We start from the raw sequence: 23278 nt of genomic DNA on the forward strand, positions 1-23278 counted from the left end.
AGTATTAAGCAACAGGCGTCTGTGGCTTCACACTAACACCAGCCATTAAAACTCCCATCTGTAGGCAGATTCATGGCTCCTGATTATGAAGCCAATTAGAGTTGTGTCATCTGTGAGCTTGAGGAGATTTGAAGAGGGATCCAAGAAGATGCAGTTACACCAGTTCAACTCCTCTGAGACCTGCAAAACAATCAATACTATCATTGACTGAAGTGAAGCTTGTTATAATTTGTCAATTCTACCATTTTAGATAGATAGATAGATAGATAGATAGAACCCGAATTCTGAAAATGTTGGGACGTTTTTTAAATTTGAATAAAATGAAAACTAAAAGACTTTCAAAACACATGAGCCAATATTTATTCACAATAGAACATAGATAACATAACAAATGTTTAAAGGGAGAAATTTTACACTTTTATCCACTAAATGAGTTCATTTCAAATTTGATGCCTGCTACAGGTCTCAAAAAAGTTGGCACGGGGGCAACAAATGGCTGAAACAGCAAGGAATTTTGAAAAGATTCAGCTGAGAGAACATCTAGCAATGTCGGTAAACACAATCCGCCGTGCCATCTGCAGATGCCAACTAAAGCTCTATCATGCAAAAAGGAAGCCATATGTGAACATGGTCCAGAAGCGCCGTCGTGTCCTGTGGGCAAAGGCTCATTTAAAATGGACTGTTTCAAAGTGGAAAAGTGTTCTATGGTTAGACGAGTCCAAATTTGATATTCTTGTTGGAAATCACGGACGCCGTGTCCTCCGGGCTAAAGAGGAGGGAGACCTTCCAGCATGTTATCAGCATTCAGTTCAAAATCCAGCATCTCTGATGGTATGGGGTTGCATAAGTGCATACGGTATGGGCAGCTTGCAGGTTTTGAAAGGCACTATGAATGCTAAAAGGTATATAAAGGTTTTAGAGCAACATATGCTCCCCTCCAGGCGACGTCTATTTCAGGGAAAGCCTTGTGTATTGCAGCAGGACAATGCAAAACCACATACTGCAGCTATTACAACAGCATGGCTTCATCATAAAAGAGTCCGGGTGCTGAATTGGCCTGCCTGCAGTACAGATCTTTCACCTATAGAGAAAAAAAAAAACGTCAAAGACGACCACGAATTCTTCAGAAGCTGGAAACCTATATCAGGCAAGAATGGGACCAAATTCCAACACCAAAACTCCAGAACCTCATAACCTCAATGCCCAGACATCTTCAAACTCTTTTGAAAAGAAGAGGAGATGCTACACCATGGTAAACATGCCCCTGTCCCAACTATTTTGAGACCTGTAGCAGGCATCAAATTTGAAATGAGCTAATTTTGTGCATAAATTTGTAAAATTTCTCAGTTTAAACATTTGTTATGTTATCTATGTTCTATTGTGAATAAAATATTGGCTCATGTGATTTGAAAGTCTTTTAGTTTTCATTTTATTCAAATTTAAATAACATCCCAACAATTCCGGAATTTGGGTTATAGATAGATAGATAGATAGATAGATAGATAGATAGATAAAATAAGTTTGAAACAGTTAGTCTGGGGGTTGGTGAGGTGAGGTGTGCTATGTGTAAGTTGTATGCCATAAAACATGTGAATAATGTCTCAGGCTTCCACAAGGCCACAGCTAAAATTCACATTGTTCTGGCAGGAAAAGAGAAGTATAAAACAATTATTTTATGATGGGATTCACTGTCCTTTCGATTGCATCATTGCATTCAGTCAGCACCTCGGCTTATGTGAGGAATCACCCTGCTGAGCTGTGTCTCTGCTCCTTTCTGCCAGGCTCCTCTATCTAAAAGATGATTCAGTCTGCAAGAATGAGAAATCCTGTCTTATTCAAGACCCTTAGCTATGGGGATTTGGAGAAGGGAGGGTTAGAGAGGATGAGGTGAGAGAGAGAGACAACATCCTGCTCAGTGTCAGCTTGGTAGTGTGTACCAGTATTGACGTATACTCAGTGGACCGAAGTGTTTCACTTCTGATAGCATATCAAACGGCACACGACAAGCACTCGCAAGGGACAACAGAACTCTGAACTGTATGTTACAAAGCTCAACATTGACCGCCCACTTCTTCAGTGGCCTGGGTCCCACAAGTACAAGGCTTTCAGAAAAATCTTAATACATAATAAGATCGAAGCCGTAGGCCAATTAATGTTGCGCTGTTGCAGTCAGTGTCATTTTGTTTAAAAGAGACATCTGTGTACAGTTACGTTGATTAACAATCATGGCAGAAGTATTTCATTGAATTATGAAGATTCTGTAACAGGGCCTATATCCAAAAATCAGTTGAACGCACACTTCTGGCTTTTTAAAGAGCTTATTCAGGTGCCTGGATCGCAGTGGTGGAGTGATGCTGTTCAAATATGCTGGATTGTGTAGTAGGCTTCATCTTCCACAACCTAACACTTCTAAACGACCTGCAAAATGGGGAATTGCCGTAAACAGCATTGGCAGAGCCAATGAATTCTTAGTGAATTCCACTTGTGTACTAATTGTTTTGTGTGTGTGTGTGTGTGTGTGTGTGTGTGTGTGTGTGTGTGCGTGCGTGCGTGCGTGCGTTGAATTAATAACTCATCCCATTTAGTATGCATTCAGTAAATGGTAATTGAATGGTGCACACTCACAAGATGAAGACTGCACCTATAATAGTTTTAAACAAGTGTTTTAATTAAACTGTACGGTTGCTTCATTTTTTGTTGGACAGGTAAGGCAATTAATTATTCTGTAGACAGCTCTCTAAAACTCACTATCAGTGTAATTTATGTAAAACCTGAGAGACGATTATTCTCATCCACAATGATAGATGGCAGTGCAGTGTAAAACACCAATGTTGTATCTGTACTTAAAATACACGAAGAACAGTGAAGAAAATAACTACTGCTGCGTCTGAAAGCTTAGGCTGCTGACTTGATGCCTCGCTGCCCTATCAGGCAATGACTTTGCAGGCAGTGTTTGCACATGAAGGTACCTGACGAAACTGATTTCAGACAGACAGACTTCTGAGGCAGCATGTCGATATAATGATCTACAACAAAATAGAGAGATTTGGTGACAACTAAGCAAAAATTTAATTACTACAATAGTTATTTCTTGCTGTAAATTATATCAAACATGGAAAACCTTGGTCAAAAATGTACATTTACACTCAAATTGACCATCCACTGCAACTTTTAGATGGCTTCTTTATTTTTTAGCTTAACTGTCACAGAATGTAACTCACAGGATTGTGGGATATTAAAGGCAGTGAAAGATACATTTATGCTGCCTTCAAAAATCGATCAGATTAAGTTATCTCAGGAGACAGGAAGTGAAGATAACATTGGACGTGACTTGATGCCTTCCTACCTTGGAATGCATCCTCCCAAAGCAGCATTTTTAAGCTTTTGGACGCAGCCACTGAATAACCCTTTAAGCACTGAAAATTATATATTCATATTTTTTGGGGGATATGCATTAAAATGCATGTACAGAAAACTAAAGGCTGGTGCACACTGTGTGATTTTGGCCACGATTTGGTCGTCTGAGACAAATTTTGCAAATCCTAAAAGATTCCTATAACTCTAGCCTAAAATCTGTAGTCTTTGACATGTTCACCGACAGCCGATTAATGACCGTTGCGATCAACGTTTTATTTGCTAATATTTCATTACAACATAGTAGATGTTTTACTAGTACATGCCTATGGATGATTGTGTGAATTTGACTTTTTGGAATTAGATTTTTCCTTGTCTGTTGTCGTTGTCACAAAAAAACCTAGATACAGAATTGAGCACCCATTAGCCACCATGAGCAAAGATGGCAGATTTCAAATCACATACTTCTGAGGGATCATGCACCAGCCAAGCAATTGGCATTGAGATTTATGGGAATGCTGATGGATAGCTTTCTCCAGGTATTCTATAGCTCCTTGGTTTGCACTCACAAAGCACGCTGGTACTGTGGAAGTGTTCACATACCAGCCAGATTCTTGAAAAAACACCCTGAAACTAATCAAATGTCGCCCAGAGGCTGACAGGAACTATAAGTGAATAGGACATGACTGTTTTTTGCACTATTTATGACAATGCAAGCAGCTTGGAACTGTCAATGGAGAAATGATATGCTTTTGTTTCTCACCCGTATAATCTCATCTGCCTGGACATTGTCTTCACTCACATAGTCTCTGTCAATGCAGCACTGGACTTGCCAGAAATAGGAAAGAGTGCTGATGCTGCATGTTGTACAGTGAGTCATTTGCATAAAGTAGACACAACTAGTCTTCAACTACTTTTCAGTACGAGTAGTTGACTTGTAAAAATGAGTAATTGTGTAAGCCTTAGTCATCAGTAGCAAAGCAGCATATGTATTCACTTTGCCATTTGAAGAAAATGATTTTTAGCAATAATATACAAACATTTGACATTTGAACCTATACATTTTTGAAAGTTAGCACATGAAATCTATTTTAAGTCAAGGGGAAGCTTAACGGCTGTTCTTGTGTTCCATCTTTGATATGTTTTAATTGCTGATCACGTCTCACTGTTTTTCAGCATCTCACGCAATGAGTGCCACATTAAAACCAAGTCAAATGGTAACATAAAAGTGATTTAGCTTTGAAAACATGTCTCTTTCTTATACTTATTTTATCTTTGTAAGTGAGATTTAGTGAGACATATTGCTTGATTGGGACCACAATGACTGTAACACTGAAGAACCACTTTCATGCTTTTGAAAGTCAATCTTGAATTGCTTTGATGGTAAAATTTGATGGAAAATCCTTTATACTGACATTTATGTACAGATAGGAGAGCGTGATTATGTTTTTATTTTATATTTTTCTTGTACTTCTTTTTTTTTTTTTCATAATTAAACAAATTTAGTGTGTTAAATTTAGCTAGTCATATGTAGCTATTTCATGCAGAAGGAATAATGTTTTGAGCGTGTTACTTGTCTTTCTCATGTTCTCTGGTCCATCCTCTCTCCCACAGCCTAATGGAAAAGGTCAAACTAGCCCTTTAGATGACATTTTCCCCCACTCGATCATGCAAATATGGCCTCCATAAATCAGTCACCTTTTCATAATAACTGCTTTTGTCTAGGCCATCGTTTCTTCCAGCGCAAATACCTAGCCCCAGAGAGCTAGCCCGCTGAGGCAAACATCAGGGCAAGAGACTGTACTTGCCCGGACAATGGTCCCATTGAACTGTGCCATCATCCAAATGAGAAGTGACATTATCCACCATGACCCAGACGGAGCTGATGAGAAGATGGAACAGGTCCAGAGGGTCTTTGGCTGTGTAGCGTGACCTACCGCCATATTCTTCTCTCAAAACAAATCAGCCAGAATCGTCATAGCCCTGCTGATATGAATCTAATAGCATGAAATGTTGCTTTGTCGCCTCTAATTATGTATCTGGGAATTTTTTTGTGTAATTGATTTTCTGCTCAACTACGTTCCCAAAATATTTAAATTTTCTTGGATGATAATGGGTGTTTTTTGAAGTTTTTTTAGTAATGCAATGTACAAGTAAACACACATGTTGAGCCTTGGTGCTCATTTGGAAGGCACAGGTTTGAGTCTGGTCTGTGATTTGTTCTGATTCCTTGCCCTTTCACTGCAAAAAATGATTTTCTTACTTAGAGTTTTTGTCTTGTTTCTAATCCAAATATCTAAAAATTCTTAAATCAAGAAGCATTTTTTAGACAAGTAAAAATTATTGTCTTGTTTTCAGAAAAAAAAAAAAAAAGTCAAAATTAAGTATGTTTTTCCTTAAAACAAGCAAAATAAAATAATAAAATAAGCATCTGACAATGGGGTAAGAAAAATCTTATTTCAAACCAAAAACGAGATTATTTTGCTTACCCCATTGGACTGGAAACAAGACAAAAAAATCTAAGTAAGAAAAGCATTTTCTGAAGTGTTCTCTTCTTAATAATTTCCACTTACTGTGCCTGTCTAATAAAGTGACAAAAATATCTACAATTCTTTAGATACTTGAAATGAATTTTCAATATCTAAAATGTTTGATTGATTAAATGATCTGTGCACAACAATTATTACTGCTCAAAGAAACAGCCAATGAGTCGGAGTGTGATTCGAGTATAATTCATATAAATTAAAATGTTGCGTGTTCCCCAAGCAAATTTTGAGAGTTTCTTTGAAAATAATGGTTAAAAGAGCTTATACATTTGAGTATTTGCATTAGTCATTTAGAAAAAGACATTAATCTCATCAGTTGATGAGTTAGATTATGCCCAACATTGATTGATTGATTGATTGATTAAATCAGGGCAACAAATCAGTAGTACTTGTTATCTGATTGTCTAATAGTTCCGACAAGTCTTAAGCTTTATTCTATTTTTAGTTCATAATTTTAGTCAATATTTCATCAATCTATATTCATTAATTTTATGTAATCACATTTTTTTCATATATTCATAAATGTAATTATCATAAATTTTACATTAGAAATGCCATACGATTTATAACATTTGTGTTGAAAATAATGTGCAAAATCAATAGAATGTGCATTAAACTGTTAAAAAATAGCCACATTTTCATGTAGGATTGTCTAAAATAATTATTGACATAAAATACAAAAACTTCTGAGATAACCCATGAGAACATATGAGTACAATGAAGTATTATCTACTGTTTAGAAGACACTATATTGTGGATTCTTCATGCTTTTATTAATTTTTACATGTGCAGAGACTGTTTAGGATATTGCATTACATGTAGAATGATGTTACAAGAAAGTACACATTCTGAGTAGCTAATTATCCTGCTAGCAAAGCAGCTCTTTCAGCTTAAGCGATTTGAATCAATTATTTTTTATTAATAAAGTAGGCTTATTTTCTTCCAAACACACTGTTAGTGCATTGTTAATAACTTGTTTTTTTTTCCTCATATTTTTGTCAACAGTATGATTTTAATTAAAACAGTTTAATTTCCGTAAATAACTGCATCTTGCATCTTGTCTTCATTATTGTTGACAAAATAAATAATTAAAAAAAACATCATCAAGTAACATTTTTTGTCAGCAGTTTCATTAACAAGATTAACACTGGTTCCCCCAAACTGTGCAGAAAACAATGCCAGTATCTGGAGGGGTGATAATTAGCATCTCAAAAATGTTTCTCTCATTTGTAGAAGAGGAGAAAGCTCCAAATACACCTCCATAAAAAAAAAAAAAAAAAAAAAACAATGACATGTTTCTGCCTTTGGCAAGAGGACAATGTCATCGGATAATGATCTTGTAAGAATCCCCTGGAAAGGAGGAAATCTATCAGCACTTAAGTCTGCTGTTGTGAACCTGAGAGCACTAACATGCAACTTTTTTCACAGGTAATTAAAGCGCAAGGACACAATAAAGGTTAGTTTAAGATCATATCTCAATTATGCAAGCCCTTTTCTACTCTTCTCATGAACCAGTGGCTTTTATTTGCAGCTTTTTTGGTCCTCAAGGCATGTTGAAACTGGTGACGGAATATTGTTGGCAAGCTTTACATCAAATTGCAATGGCAAATCCACGGATAGAGCCGTTACTAATGATCTGCACGTTGCCAGCCTTCTGACAGCTGCCCTTGTCATATGGAGGATGTAATTAAAACAAACAGTGAATTGGCCCTGTGGTCAGCGCCATTGCTGTGACTGCAATAACTTCTGACAGGTACACTGTAAGGGGCCCACATGATTTCACGCCACGCCGAAGCATTTTCAGTTTGCCAAGGTAATTCTCTCATTTTTTGAGCCCCCGAGCTCTTCATTCAAGAGTTAAGTTTGAAGAGTTTTTTTATTGATTTTCTGCACAACCACACTGGAATTGACTGCTACCCTTCAGAAATCTTTGGATCAATTCTCTTTAGTCATATATTCAGTAGAGTAGAAGCTTGTTTCGCTGTAAATTAGCTTGGGTTTTGCGGTTGCTTACTTGCAGATGTGTTTAAGCTCCTTTTTTTTCTCGTAGTCTAGGAGACTGTAGCTGCGTCATGACTACGACAAAGCCTAAAAAAGTTTGAACAGCTGAGATCAGGGAAATTCGCAAGTGCTTTCAGGTGTTGTGAAAGCAGGCCACGGTGATGCACATCACCGCAGTGCCTGAATTACATGTTCAGCCGCGCACACACACACCAACACCCTCTTGAGGACGTTACTCACGCTTTGTGTGAATTAATCATCATAATTAGCAGACCTTGTAGTATGCAACTTTCAAAATAGAAATGGCCTCACAGTGATGTAGCACTTTCTATTATAACCGAAGGGGTACGCGCTCGTGTGTATCTGTGCTGTCCTATCTGCTGTACCTTATCGAGTTGAGACACCGTGTGTTGACCTTGTATCCCGTTTGTGCTTATTTAGCTGTAAATTGGCACAAATAGTATTTTCCTGTTCTCACACCCTGCTGTGGTTCTGCGGTTTATTTGTATCACATGTTAACCCCCAATCCTGCAGTGCTGAAACTAACCCGTGCTGCAGCTTGCTTAATGTGATTTACTCAAGTAGGACATGTTCCTGGATCCACATCCTTTTTGGACCTCAGACAGCATTCCTATCAGGCAGTTTGGCTAAGAGTTGAGGGTTCAACAAAAAATGTTGTAATTTAAGAGTATTTGTAAGAATGTTTTTTTTTTTTTTCCAGGACTAAACAAGGATGTTCAATCAGGAACATGTCCTACTTTGGTATATCACAAGTGCATTTAAGCTGACTTCAGATAAAACTGTTATACAGTAGGTCTTAAACAAAGCTTGAGATTTTCAATTCTCCAGTAGTTGTCATTTAGCAGACATTTTTATCTGGTATAGGCCCATTGGAAAAACCTCTACCTATTATTTATTTATTTTTTTAAACATACTAATACTTTCAATACTGGTTGCAAGATTTTGGAAAAAATTGACATTGAGATGTATTGTTTTTTCCTGCGATATTGTGTTATAAAATAAATTCACCAGATTACTTGAATAGCTTTATTTGGAAATAATTAATAATTCTAGAATGATTGGGGTGATTTAAATTAAATAAACAGTGCTTTATATTTTTCAGGTAAGTATTCAAGTACAGAAAATGAATAATCAAATGTAAAACAACATTGTGTAGTCTTCACTGTATAAATTGAATATAATTATTCTGTGTTAAAGCTGCAAAAGTGATTTTTATTTTGTTGTTTGATAACATTCATGACAAAAAGCAGCAAGAATATTAGCATGCTGTCACTTTAAGACTAAATGCGCAGATTCAATATAATGATACACAGTAAAATCCCCAGAGTTAAATCAACTCTGCTCAGAGTACATATGGTCCCGCTCTATATAGTGTTAAAGTAACACTGAAGCAGAGTTAAAGTTAATGAGATAATTAAGTGATTAATTAAGTGATGATTGAGCATTAGTGATGAACACCTGCTGTTAACAAGCAGGAGCCTAAGATGAACTCAACTGAAGATAAAAGACATTAAATCTCTCAAGAGCTGATTAAACAACTCCACAAACAGCATATTATCTCATTAACTTTAAGTCTGCTTCAGTGTTATTTTAACTGTATGTAGAGAGGGACCATATGTACTCTGAGCAGAGTTGATTTAACTGTGGGGATTTTGCTGTGTACACATCCATTTTCTTTGTTTGCTTTACCTAAGCCATAAGCAACTGTGTTTACAAGGATACTCCAACATTTTGACATAATTTTGCGTGAATGTGTCTGTTCAAGCACAAATGGACGCAGAAGTGAGCAGAATTCTGTGTTCATGTGCTGTCTGCGCGGCTCTGTGTGCGCGCACAGAAAACAGCGCACACAACTGACAGGACCTAAAACGTGCAAATGACAAACTTTTGCTCTATGATGGTTAAACCTAGTGATTATTCTGAGAATCATGTGCGTTTTGAACAGTGGTGTCTGGTCTGTACTGATTAACGATCCCTATATACTAGACATCGCACTTCCTGCGATGTGACTATCGCGGATGCGCACATTGTGATGATGCTAAAACGATAAATCGTGCAGCCCTACTCAAAACACTTTTACCATGCTTGAATTCTAATGCAATACATTTTGATGTTTGGATCACATAATTAGCTCCATTTATGGCTTTTCCTATGTAGTAAACTTGCTCAGTAGCTCAGCTGGTACAACATTGGGTATGAGTCTTGCAAAACACGGGTCACGATAAAAGAGTTCAAAGACATGTAGAAGCAAGCTAAAATGGCATGGTTGCTTCAGAAAATGTGTCTTTATCTTTATTGTTTGCTTTTGCTAACACTAACGGTTGGGTTTAGTTTAGAGCAGTGGTTCCCAGTGCTGGTCCTGGTGTACCCCCAACACTGCACATTTTAGTGGCCTTTACACAACACTGTTTTCAACTAAAAATGGATAACTGTTTATGTGTTTTGACCATTCATTTACACAACAACTGCCTGAAAATGAAAGCTTTTGAAATCAGGTTTCAAAGTTTTTGAAAAGAATACCATTATCTTCTCCATCTAAACAACAAAGTGACATCGCCAACTACTGGCCTGGCAGCATAATACAGCATTTTTAGTCATTTTCTTGGATCCGTTTTGACAACTTTTTCATCTGTATGTGAAAAAAGCAAAGGAAAATCTTTTCCATTTCCATCATTGTCGTGTAAAGATTCAAGACCTTAAATATGTGTGTTATATAAGAGAGACATCAAAAAAAATGTGCAGTGTTGGGTTTAGTGTAGGTGGTACGTTGTTTTTTTTAAACACAATAATTTCTGAACTGATGCGATGCATAATAGCCAAAGTAATAAAACACTGCCAGATTCATGTTCATCTGTTTTGAATAAAATTGAACATGCTTTTAGTGCCACCATCACTTTAACAGTGCCTGCGAAATGTGCAAAAAGTAAGGTAAAATAATTTTGCAGAAATGTTGCCATACACAGGCATGTTTTTCCAATGAGTCTTTGTTGCTTTTGACCATAATCAACTGGTTGTACTCTTATTATTGGGACAGTCCCCTGGAGTAATCTAGAGTTAAGTGATTGACTCAAGGTCACTATGCTCTCTGTTCATAAATTGCACCTTGCCGGGTTGTCTTTAGAGCACATGCTGTATAAGAAGCAGAAGTGTGAAGCTTGTATTTTTTTAAAGCATTTACATTTTTCTTTCTTTCTTTCTTTCTTTCTTTCTTGTCGGTTTGTTATTTCAGTTGTAATGCTGTACAGTAATTGTGGTTACTCTAGGTGAGGGGATTATGCAATTCCTCTTGCTGGAGTTTGTTGTAGCTCAACAGTGATTTATGAATAGTTAAGCCTAGCCCCGATCCATTCGTCTATGTTCCATCCTTCGTGTCTTCCTGGTATCTTTGCAGAGAGACAAAGCAAGCACAACCAGGTTTATTTTTTATTTATTTTTTAGCATAGTTGAGCAATGCATCTTAATTTGTATATTCCACTATTCCATTTAGTGTGCAAGATTACTAGATTACAGTAAGTTTTTCACCATATGTATACTACTTTCCATGAATTTTGGATTTGTGCATTCGTGCTTTCTTTTCCAGTTACCCACAAATCCTACAGTAATAGAAAAGGAGGAGATTGTGGTGCTTCTCTTTTCATTTTTGGAAATGTTTAAATATGATATAAAGAGGTAATTGAGAAAATTATGATTAAGCATTTTTCATACCAAACTTTGTGCATCAAAGTTACTTTAATGAGAAAATCTCCTCTGACTCTTGATTGCATCAGTCTATTTCAAAAGCTAAGGAAAAAGTTAATGTTTTACTATTAATATACAAACTTTATATATAACCTTATTCTGCCTGGTTACTATTACACTCAAGAATGTTTTGGCTAGATTCTTACACTTTTAATCTAGTAAAATTTTGACACATTACAGATAATTGTAACTACAGTTCTTATTACATTAATACAATACTTACATATTGGTAAGATGGTATGGGGTATATTTTTCCTGACTGTCCAGTTTGTACATCTTAAATTGAATTATCAGTGTAATGTAATAATATTAATATGTAAAATATTAATTGTGTGAAAGGCTTCATGCAGATTAGTAATGAGATAAATTTAAACTACAGTTCACTGGGCATGCTTTAAATATTCATCTATAAAAAATGTATTCAAGAAAGTGCTGCTTTAAAATTCAAAATGACAATCCATAAATTATATCATAATTAAATTGCAGTTATCCTAGTCAGTTTGCCATTAAGGACAACAACAAAATTAACAGTCATTTGTAGTAAATGAGTAAAATGAGATAAAAAGGTCACAGATGTGCTACAATAAACATTTTAACTGCTGGAAAATATAATTGCTTCAATATTGCAATGTCTTTGGTGTGAATATGGCAAATGTGTTTGTTTTGTTTGCTTCATATTTTCTCATGCAAATGATAAAAAGAGATTGAAAGAGAACATTTCAATTAAATGCTTAAAACAAAGCTGAAATGTAACAATTTGTCATGGTGTTCTCACACAAGGAACCACCAATCATGAGTTACAGATATGATCTCATTATTTTATTGGCTGAAAGCCTGGTGAGCAGGTGTCAATCAATCACTCGGCGACCGTGCAGTGGTGGAGGTGGATTAATGGGAGTGTGCTGCTACTCTCTGCCATACCTCCTCTTGTGCATCAAATATCCTGGCTCACAGAAGCCTGCGTGCCAAAGGACAAGGCATCAGTCAGGCGGGTGTCATTGCTAATTACCAGACAGTTCCCGAAAATTGGGCTTTAATTCAAAGAAAAATAGGATACCCAGCATCCCCTTCAAAAACCAATTTGGAGACCGGCATGTCGTATTGCTCAGTCATGATCGAGTTAATGCTTTTGGAGTCAGTTATCATTAATCAGATTTGGTGGGAATGAATTAACTCACAGCTACTGGATGTCATCCAACCCTATGGGCTGTTTGCGTGTAAAGGGAGGTTCATGGAGTACTGAAGCCCACTCTAATGTGAGATGAATGTGTGTCAGTCACATACTGCTCTGTGTCATAGAGATGACACTGGAACTGTGTGATTGACTGTGAGATAATATGTTAATGTGATACCATTGCCAGAACTGCTCAAATCAACTTGAAGAAAACGCTTAATGGAGGACACTGTTCCAGGATGCTGTTCCTGAACTAACACAGTTCCAATTTGGCTCTAAAAACATAAAGGAAAAACCTCGTTGGTGTGCCAACCAACGAGAAGGGTAGCTTAATCCGATATAACCCAACCATGTCACTTCCTAGACAACAATTTTAGTGGTACTAACTTCTTTTGGCAGTTTTTGCAACTAATGTAATCATATTGATCAAATAAATGCCGTTGACTTCTATCAACCACATAAAACATCTTACAGAACTTTTGAATGGTAGTGTATGCATGCATGCATTCCCGTACCGTTAATTGTGATTAATTTCACAGATTTATTAATTGACATATTATACAATTAAATCATTTCATATTGTTAAATGACTGATAATTCAAATTCAAATGCCTTTTCCAACTTTGTGCAAGTTTAATATCCATGGTTGAACTTACTCCTTAGGATCATGATTTCTGTTTGCTAGATTAGTGAATACACGTAGCTACAGCAGTACAATCACATGAAAGAAGCAAAGGGAAGGATCATGGGATTGATTTGTAACGGGCCAGTGTTGAACAGGCCTCCGGTTTCTCCAGCTGGTTCTGTGACACAACGCCACTCGGCTGCTTTTGATCAACTCCACAGCGTGACACTCATTTGAGCAATCCATGTCTGCAGGGTTCCACTAAAGGCCAAGGTGTCTCATATGATAAGAGCCCTCTGATCAGGCTGATGGCCTTACAGACGTAGTAAATTTAATCAGAGGCCACATCGCCTACAGCACATGGTAGCATAGAGCGCACACAAGGGCAAAAGCGGGACATTAGTAAAATTCACTGTTTTCATGAGGCGAGACCCAGAAAATACTCAGATGAGAGGTCCAGAGCCCCGCAAATCATCAAGGACCAGATCCATAAATTAATTGTTTTGAAAACACAAGTGAAACTAATAGATTTACTGTTTTTACTGTATTTTGATCAAATAAATGCAGCCTTGGTGAGCATAAGATAAAATAAAATTTTACCAACCACAAACTTTTGAATAGTAGTGTGAATTGATGGTGTTTTAACATATTTCATTCTTCTTGTGCTTATAGTAGTCAACATTTGAAGTGGATCAAAACCTTTCATCAAAGTTGTTCTAAAACCTTCTTAGTTATTATTAGGACAACTTTGATGAACTTTTTTGATCCACTTCAAATGTTGACTACTGTAGTTGACCAATATAAAAAGTTGACCATAAAATGACCATCATTAGAGAAGAAAAAAAGAGAGTCCTTATATGTGATTGTGATTTTAATTTACATTTGTCAGTTTGTTGCTGTCATTGTACAGTGCGTTTCATTTTCTGGTATATCAATCTGGTGCTATCTGTGTATAACTATATAACAGTGTTTTTCAGAAATCCACTCTCAGCTACTCATGCAAGATTGACTCAGAGATAAGTGGAAGCTGCTGAAAAATATGCATTACACATACCACTGAAATAGTAATATGCATGCAATTGTTTGAAGTACACGGAGCTTGTCTCTAGATGGGAGAAGTAGCAGAGGTAGGAAAAGCAATATAAAGGTACATCGATCATGTCTACTCTTCTCTGTTACAGATAGACCAACATGAAGGAAAGTTTGGGTGGCTAATCAACACTCTCAGGGGGGAAGAAAGAAAAAGAAAAGAAAAAGTGCAAAAATTGTACCGTTAGGCAGGGTACAACAGCTTGTCACTGGGGCAGTGCCTTTAAAAGGACATCTTTGTACCTTTTTTACTTCTAAAATGTTCAAAGTAGGTATATATTGCTACTCTAAGGTACTAAAATGAACCTTTTTAGGGGTTAAAAAGGTACAAAGATGTCCTTTTAAGGGTACTGCCCCAGTGACAAGCTGTTGTACACCTAAAGGTACATTTCTTTTACATTTCTAACCATAACCCCTTATTCTACTAACCCTAACCCTACCTCTAACAGTCTACTAAAACTCAACTAATACTTTAATGAGAGTTAGTTGACATGTAGGTGCAACGTTACTTATAGTCAACAGAATGTCTAAAGGGGACCATCAAAATTGGTGTAACCAATTAAGCCATCCTCATTGTGAAGTAGTCTGTTTTATTTACTTATGAGCTGTATGGGAAGTCAAATAGTCCAAAAAATGTCAGCTGAACTATATATTTGGGTCAAAATATTGGTTCTCTGCAATAGACCTCGCATTGTATTGCATAGCCAGACCTTCAGACTGATGGCAGAAGGTCTAGACTCCATAGCAGCTTTCATTGACCAAAAAGCTACCAATCACAGTTTTGTTCAGCTACAAGTCGATGTCCCTACAATGACAGACCTGCATAAATCATTCATTCAAGATCATTGTTCAAATTTAGTGCAACAATGGTGTGTCATTCTCCAAAAATGTTGAAAATTCAGCGTTTAGTTCAGTTCATCAACTAAGCGCTCATTGTCACAGTCGTAAACACAACAGCTTTCTTCTTCCATTGGTAGTTTGGCATCATGAACTGTTAAAGAACGTGACACACATGTCTCCCAGAAATCCTGTAGAATTCAACCAATCAACATGATGACTTCGAAACGCGTAAAGCATTTCCCATTTTGTGTGCCTTATACATCGGATGTCTAGACCTTGCAGTATACCAGGATAAGTATTTCAGAATTTAACTTAAAAGGTAGATGAGGCTTTGTGTACTTTTCTCAATTTCTTGCAAATACTGCAAATTCAGATATAAAGAAGAAAGAATAGTCCACAAAGAAAAGTCTACATTCGTAGATGAAAGTGAAAAACTACAGCCATTTTTAAATGCCGCCCTAGAGGTCATCACAATACATAAAATATGCACGGCAGTAATTAATTTCATTTAGACGTACCTGGATTTATTGTACTTTCATTTGTCTGAACTGCAAAAAATAACCACAAACCACGGTTTTCTGAGCTATTCTCAGCCTTTGCCGAATGAGCACTTGAGGTGAATACAATTCATGCGGCATCATTATTCATATCTCTGTTTTGTGCAAACCAGGTTTACATCTCCGGGCATGACAACAAAATAAAACAGAATGTGTAACGGGTGAGTCTAGAAAGATTTATTTTGTGTACACAATATCAGGTGACCCTTCCGTGAGAGAGGCCGAATTCAGAAAGTACTACTAAGCTGTAATGAAATATCTAACCAGATTTTCCCTCTTCTCATTGTGAGACAGGAGTAGAGAGAGTAGGAGTGGAGCGTCGACATTTCTGACCTAGATAGAGCTGAGTGGAGGCAGAATGGAAGGGCTTTGATTAAAAAGGCCGCTGCAAGGCAATGTCGAGCCCTAGATTAGTCAAGACGCTTGAGCGGCAGTTGATGTCTATTCTGAGTCTGCCTTATTCTCCCTTGCTCGTTCTGTCTGAGGCCTTTCATTCACCCTAAGTGCAAATGTCATCTCGTATGCAAAAAGCATTGTGTGCTTGGAGAATGTTTTGCAGGCTGTTGTCTAAGTTACTGGCAAAGACAGATAGCATTTTTGTTCACTTTAATTATGCTGGTGTGCACAGCCTTTTCATCCAAAAAATGAAACTATTTAAAAAAATAAAATAAAATGTCATAATTTACTAACTCTCATGTTGCTCTAAAGCCGTATGACTTGCTTTCTTCCACCAGAACACGAAAGGAGAAAATTGGAAGACTGATTTCCTTTATTTTTGATGCAGTTATATTGAATGAGAACTGAAGCATCATAAAAGTGGTCAATATGAGTCATGCACTGTATTCCAGGTCTCCAAATCCATATAGCACATTTGTTTGAGAAACAGACTCAAATTTAAGTCAAATTAATAATTAAGGAATAAATTGTTCTTTGAGTTTTATATTTTTAAGTAATTAAAAAGAGGGAAAAGAGGGGAACAAGAGGGAAAGCTTATTAGTGATTATCATTTTCATTTGAAATATAGCACACATCATATGGACTATACAATTTTGGTGCTTTTATGGTGCTTTATTTATTTAGATGTAATTCATTGGGAAAGAGCATGCGTGAAACAGAGGAATTTTTCTCCTTTCTGTTCTGGAATATTCATTTTTGGTGAACTATCCTGACTTTTGAGACCTGCAATAATAGTTATGTTTTACGAACTAAATGCCAGGCAGAGAGATAGAAAGATTTATTCAATTTCAGTTAGTAACCTTGTTCGAAATCATGTGCTTGACACTGTTGTGCGTATTTCAGAAGGCATGATTAAAGGATTGCAACATTGCAAAAGAACATGTCAAATTGCATCAACTTCAAGGTGTAACACTGGGATTTTGGTGCTGTTTACTGCAAGTCTAATAATAAGTGCACAATAACTTCAATGGATATATTTCATATATCAAGATTTCATGAAAACTATCATGTTTTACAAGCCTTTACATCATTTGCGCTCAAGTGAATATATAGTAATAACAGCATATTATATAGTTATTACATATTTATAAGAATTGTCCCTGCGATCTAAAGCATACTACAAGTCCATGAATCTGTTTAGTCACTGCGTTAAGTGACTTAAACTGTGTGTCGATATTTATAGCGTCTTTTCAAGGTTGGTTTACCCTATCAGTATATTGTTTACTTTTTACTGAATGACTAACAGGTTTGATAATTTAGGGTGGCACAATTAATTACACTCAATTAGATAAGCAGATGGTCGATTCAGTGGTGGGCAAGTGGGACTTTATCATTAACTCTTGTGACTTTTAAGGTGGATTGTGCTCGCATCAAAGCTTCTGATGTGATGAGCACAGCAGCTAAATAGCTTTAGATGGAAGTTACGAAACAAACTTCATGCAGCTAAATAGGGTTAATAACTTCTGCTAAGTTCTCATTCACATCCTCTTAATTTTGTTGTTAAATGAAAACAACACACCTGCTGGATGTTTCTTAGCAGTACTGGGGAAGCTTCTTTTAAAGCTTTTTTGGTAACACTTTAGAATAGGGAACATGTATTCACTCTTAACTACGACTTTTCCCTCAATAAACTCCTAATTTACTGCTTATTAATAGTTAGTAAGGTAGTTGTTAAGTTTAGGTATTGGGTAGGATTAAGAATGTAGAATAAGGTCATGCAGAATAAGGCATTAATATGTGCTTAATCATTACTAATTAACAGCCAATATTCTAGTAATATGCATGCTAATAAGCAACTAGTTAAAAGACCCTAAAATAAAGTGTTACCACTTTTTTTTGCTGTATGACCTACTTATAATTTACCATTTTTAAAATAGTAAATCTAAAAAAAAGATATTTTTGATGAAAAAAAAAAACAAGCTATTAACAAAAAGCAGACATTACTTAAGAGGACAATATCAGATTATGGAAATGTTTTTGCAATCAGAGCAGTTTTTATCTCAAATGAAGATCACAATTAGGTGGAAAGCATTATTAAACACATTAAACTAATAAATGCCTAATAAAATTTACAGTATGTAACTAATAACACTAGAAAACACATAACTGAATTGAAAACATGACAGCAGTGTTTAACTGTCGTGTGTACGTTCTGTTTTGGTTTAGTTCTAGTTCCTGTACCTGTTTCCTTTGTTCCTATTTTCCCGCCACTAGTTTGTTTCTATGGTTACTGATTTGAGTTGCACACCTGTTTTCTGTTTCTGTTGATTACTCCTTGTGTATTTAAGCCTTCAGTTTTCCCAGTTCTTTGTTGTCAATGTTTTATGTGATTGTTTTTAGGGCTGCCCTTGACTAGCGATTTTTCTAGTCGACTAGCAGTCATTCATTTAAGCAATTAGTCAACTAATCGCACGTGTGTAGTAATGAGCCATATAAATCATAATAATGAGCCTTTAATTGCCTACATATAATACATAGCCTAATCAGCGCTCAAGCGCACATATAAAGCTTGCCATAGTGCACTGGCAAAAGTACAAACATTTTAATAATTTACTGATAATGTTTTCAGCTGCAGAGATTAAACTGACAATGCTGACTCGTCATCTCTGCAGTAGTGGACGCACTTATATGCACATTTCATACTGATTATGTAATATAAGAATATTTGTTTTTCACTTTAATTGGTTGACAATCGCTTTACATTTAAAGCTTTCTATAGATATATTTCTCATGTCTGTGAGGCAAGTAGACACTGGGGTTTTTTTTTTTTTTTTTTGACGCGCTCAAGTTCACAGAGACCGAGACGGCAGAAAGCGCATCCTTTTTTATTTATTTATTTTTTATTATTTTTCAAAGGCACAACGTTTTGTTGTTATTGTAAGTTTACACAAATAAAAGTAGACACTTTACACTTTCAAATGTTGCATTACTCTATCTGACCAAAAAATGACAAGAGTATTTTAAGTTGTTTCCAGTGTTCTCAGAAAAAAATGTAAGCTATCGCGCCAGAGTCTCCATGTCTTGCAGTAAGCATGCTATTTAGCTTCCACACTCTGCAAACACTTGCACCTAATAATAGCAAACATTAATCTAGATTATCATTAGAGTGAGCGGCGACTAACGACTAACCAACTAATTACATTTTTGGTCAACTAAGCCTCTTCTAGCGGTCTAACGGTTAGTCGAATATTAGGGGGCAGCCCTAGTTGTTTTGCTAAGCTTTTTCTTCCTGTCATCTGTTATGTTTTGTATTTATTTTAAGACTGTTTTGTTTCATGGATTCTCATGTGTCATGCAATTATTGCACTGTTCTGATAGCATCATAGATAGCAGAGAGAAAAAAATAAAATAAAATTCTGAATGCAAATATTAAAATGCAACTAACCATGTATTTGTATATAGTTATACTATAATATATAAGTTTATCCATTTTTAAAAACGATTTTTCTTTTCCTCTAAATTCATCTGTCACTTACTAGTTCGGCATATGCCAATGTAGGTTACGTGATATGCCCTCATACTTAAAAGTCATGTATAAAACTATGCAAGGAAGTTAAAGACTACATTTAATATGAGTTGAAATGAGGATAAACATGGTCTGCTAACCACAATGTGTTTTATGCAGTGAATTATTGAGAGCATGTAACCACTGCAAGCATGTAACCACTACAAATCAAACATTCAAACTTAAAGATAAGTCAATAAATAATTAATGATATATGTATTCATAAGTTATTTATTAAAGAATATATTAATTATCAATGTCTGATTTTAGGAGCTTTTGTTTATTAGTATGGTGTGTTGTGTTGCCATTACTAAATTTAGATCCTGAGGCAAAACAATTTGAGGACATTCTTTGCAGATATAGTAGATGTTTTTGGAACCTATACAAGACTTTTTACAAGATCTTGGTTTTCTTTCAACTCACTTTAAATAGGATTATTCATAATCAGGTTATTGCAGTGTGATGATGATGCAACATCAGTGCTGGGAAAGAATTAGTCTCCATTTTAATTCTTCCTCAGTGTCTTCAACATGATACTCATTCTGATTCATTGACAAAGCCCCAGTGTTATAATTCTCCTAGTAGGAATGATATGAATCTGTTGTTGATTGTCTTATGCATCCCTTCTTATTGATTCCTGTCACGCTAGAGATGAAGGGGCTATGGTATTCGCCATGAGATGATTGGAGAGACGTGCCAACTGACTGAGACCAGTCCTTGAGGCATACCTCCATTAAAACAATGATCAATGCCACCTGCATATGGGGCTATATGCGGATACCATAGCCTCTGCTCTTTATCGACTAAGCTAATAACATTACTCCAGTCTCCAACATGCAGAAGTTACATTTCAGCAGTGTTCATATGCAGACTTTGCATTGCCTTTCCTTTCAAATCTAAGCAAATGTGTTTCATATCAGTCTGATGCAACAGACTGCTGGATTTGAAGGTGTTACACAAGCAGCAGAGCATAACAAAGACAGATCTGGCTCTTCTATGGAGTTATTTATACTGTGATTTATGTGACTGTGATTTATGTTGAGTGGAGTCTGGGGATATGACTCCGCCTTGAGCCTGGAAGGAACCAGTGACATCAACCCTTTGAATTAATAATTCTGTGCCATGTTTTGAATTCACCATGGTAGACTTCTTGTCATACATCAGGGTATGTCACTGTTGTTTAATAATGTGAGTGAGAGCAGGAGAGGAAATCCCTGTAACATTATTGCATATTTTACAACTTGTAGAACATAGCTGGGAAAGCTTTTAAAAATAATGCCTGGGATATTTGATGAACTTTGATGAATGCATGTAGAAAGACAATATATATATATATATATATATATAAAATTATTATTGGCTCATTATTGGTCAGCTCCTGCATCAGCATCACAGGCAGTGCTGCTCAAGTGTACAGCGTCAGCCAATACTGACCCGGCGTTCTGATTTAGAACCCGGAAGTGCTGCACTGTGTGTTTACTACGTCAACACCGTAGGAGACTGACATGGAAGAGTATAATTTGAATAAAGTCATTATTTTTTTATTTTGTTTTTGCGCACAAAAAGTATTTTTTGGCGCTTCAAAACAAAGTTGAACCCCTCTAGTCACATGGACTAATTTGAAAATGTCTTTACTACCTTTCTGGGCCTTGAAATTTGTTATGACATTGCTGTATAGGGAGATTAAAAATTGGTCGGATTTCATCAAAAATATCTTAATTTGTGTTCCGAAGATGAACGAAGGTCTTACAGGTTTTGAACAACATGAGGGTGAGTAATTAATGACAGAAATTTCATTTTTGGGTAGACTAACCCTATAACAACTACTTTACTAACTATTAATAAGCAGTAATTAGGAGTTTATTGAGGCAAAAGTCATAGTTAATAGTGAGAATTGGACCCTAATCTAAAGTGTGGCCATATAATCACACCGAGTTGCAAAATAAAGATGAATGAACAGATCTAAATGGAGCAGTTTAAGCTTTATTGACAAAGAACTCAGAAACTAGAAAGACAAACAGAACAACCTGCGTGGTACACATTGTACGATTTTGGGCTGTCCCAGATGAAACATGACCAATCGTGGTGATTTCTGTGGTCATGGCTCCTACATCGTAAAGTAAGAGAGGTTAAAAATGGCCATTGTCACAGTCTTGTGACTAAAGATAGCTTGCGATCATTTTCTGACAGTGTCAGAAATTTAGCATGATCATAGTGTGTTTGCTGCTACGACCTACGTCTACTGACTAGCCAATAAAAATGCAACATGAAATGGCGTATTGATCAATGTGACATGCCGCTAAAACTACTTACCTCAAGCTCCATTTGCAAAATTGGCATGCCAAGTTGGCCTCTTTTTCCCTAGCCATGACCACAACCATATCATTCCTCTTATGCTTCCTCTTCTTTTGTTTTCAGCGCACATAAAAACCACAATTGCCAAAGTGCGATTCATCTTGCTCTATTTGTTTACCACTAGTGCATGCTGATGACGTCTTATTCTTCGATATAGCCTACGATTCAATAGGTGTCATCATCGTGTCTACATACATGTCGTACCCAAGTTTATTAGATCCATGTCGTGCAGTGTGAATTGTAATGATCTTAGAATTGCCGAATTCGCACAGTCTGTAGCAGGCATAAAATGTGAAGAAAACTGACAAAGAAGTAAAAGAAACACAGGGCTTAAAAACACAGAACGAAATGAATAACAGGTGTGCAGATTAATCAAACAACGAAAAACCATAGAAATGAACTGAAAACTCTGGACTCATAACTAAAACGTGACAAAGCAGCCTTGTCTCATTGTTAATACGTAGGTATTAATACGTAACTTTCAAAGACACAAAACGTACATTTTTGTATGTTTAGAAAGGTGCTAAAACGTACAATATTGACGTAATTATGGCACTAAAGTGTAAAAATACTTACGTTTTTACAGCGAAAAAACATAAAATATTTACAAATCTTTCATGTCATAAAGATATATGTATAATTTCCATTTTATCGTTTTGTAGATACATGTAAGATCCCTAATCCCCATCCCGAACCTAAACCTAACCATTTTATACAGAATGTTAAAAGAATAAAACAAAGAACAGAAATGTGTAGGAAAATGACAATTTTAGTAAAAACATAACATTAAAACGATATTTTGAGCCACTAATCCTACACCTACCCCTAAACCTACCCATAACCATTTCTTTAAACTACCTACTGTTATAAATAAAAGAATGACAGACAAACAAGCGTAATCACAATAATTTATTTTTTGCAAAAATGTCAAAAGTGGTACCAAAAGTAGTTCAAATGATGATGAGTTCCAGTCGCAGTCCTCTCTGGCGGTAATAGTTTTTTATAGGGTACAGAGCA

The sequence above is a fragment of the Ctenopharyngodon idella genome, chromosome 14 (assembly GCF_019924925.1).
Source record: "Ctenopharyngodon idella isolate HZGC_01 chromosome 14, HZGC01, whole genome shotgun sequence".
Classification (NCBI taxonomy): domain Eukaryota; kingdom Metazoa; phylum Chordata; class Actinopteri; order Cypriniformes; family Xenocyprididae; genus Ctenopharyngodon; species Ctenopharyngodon idella.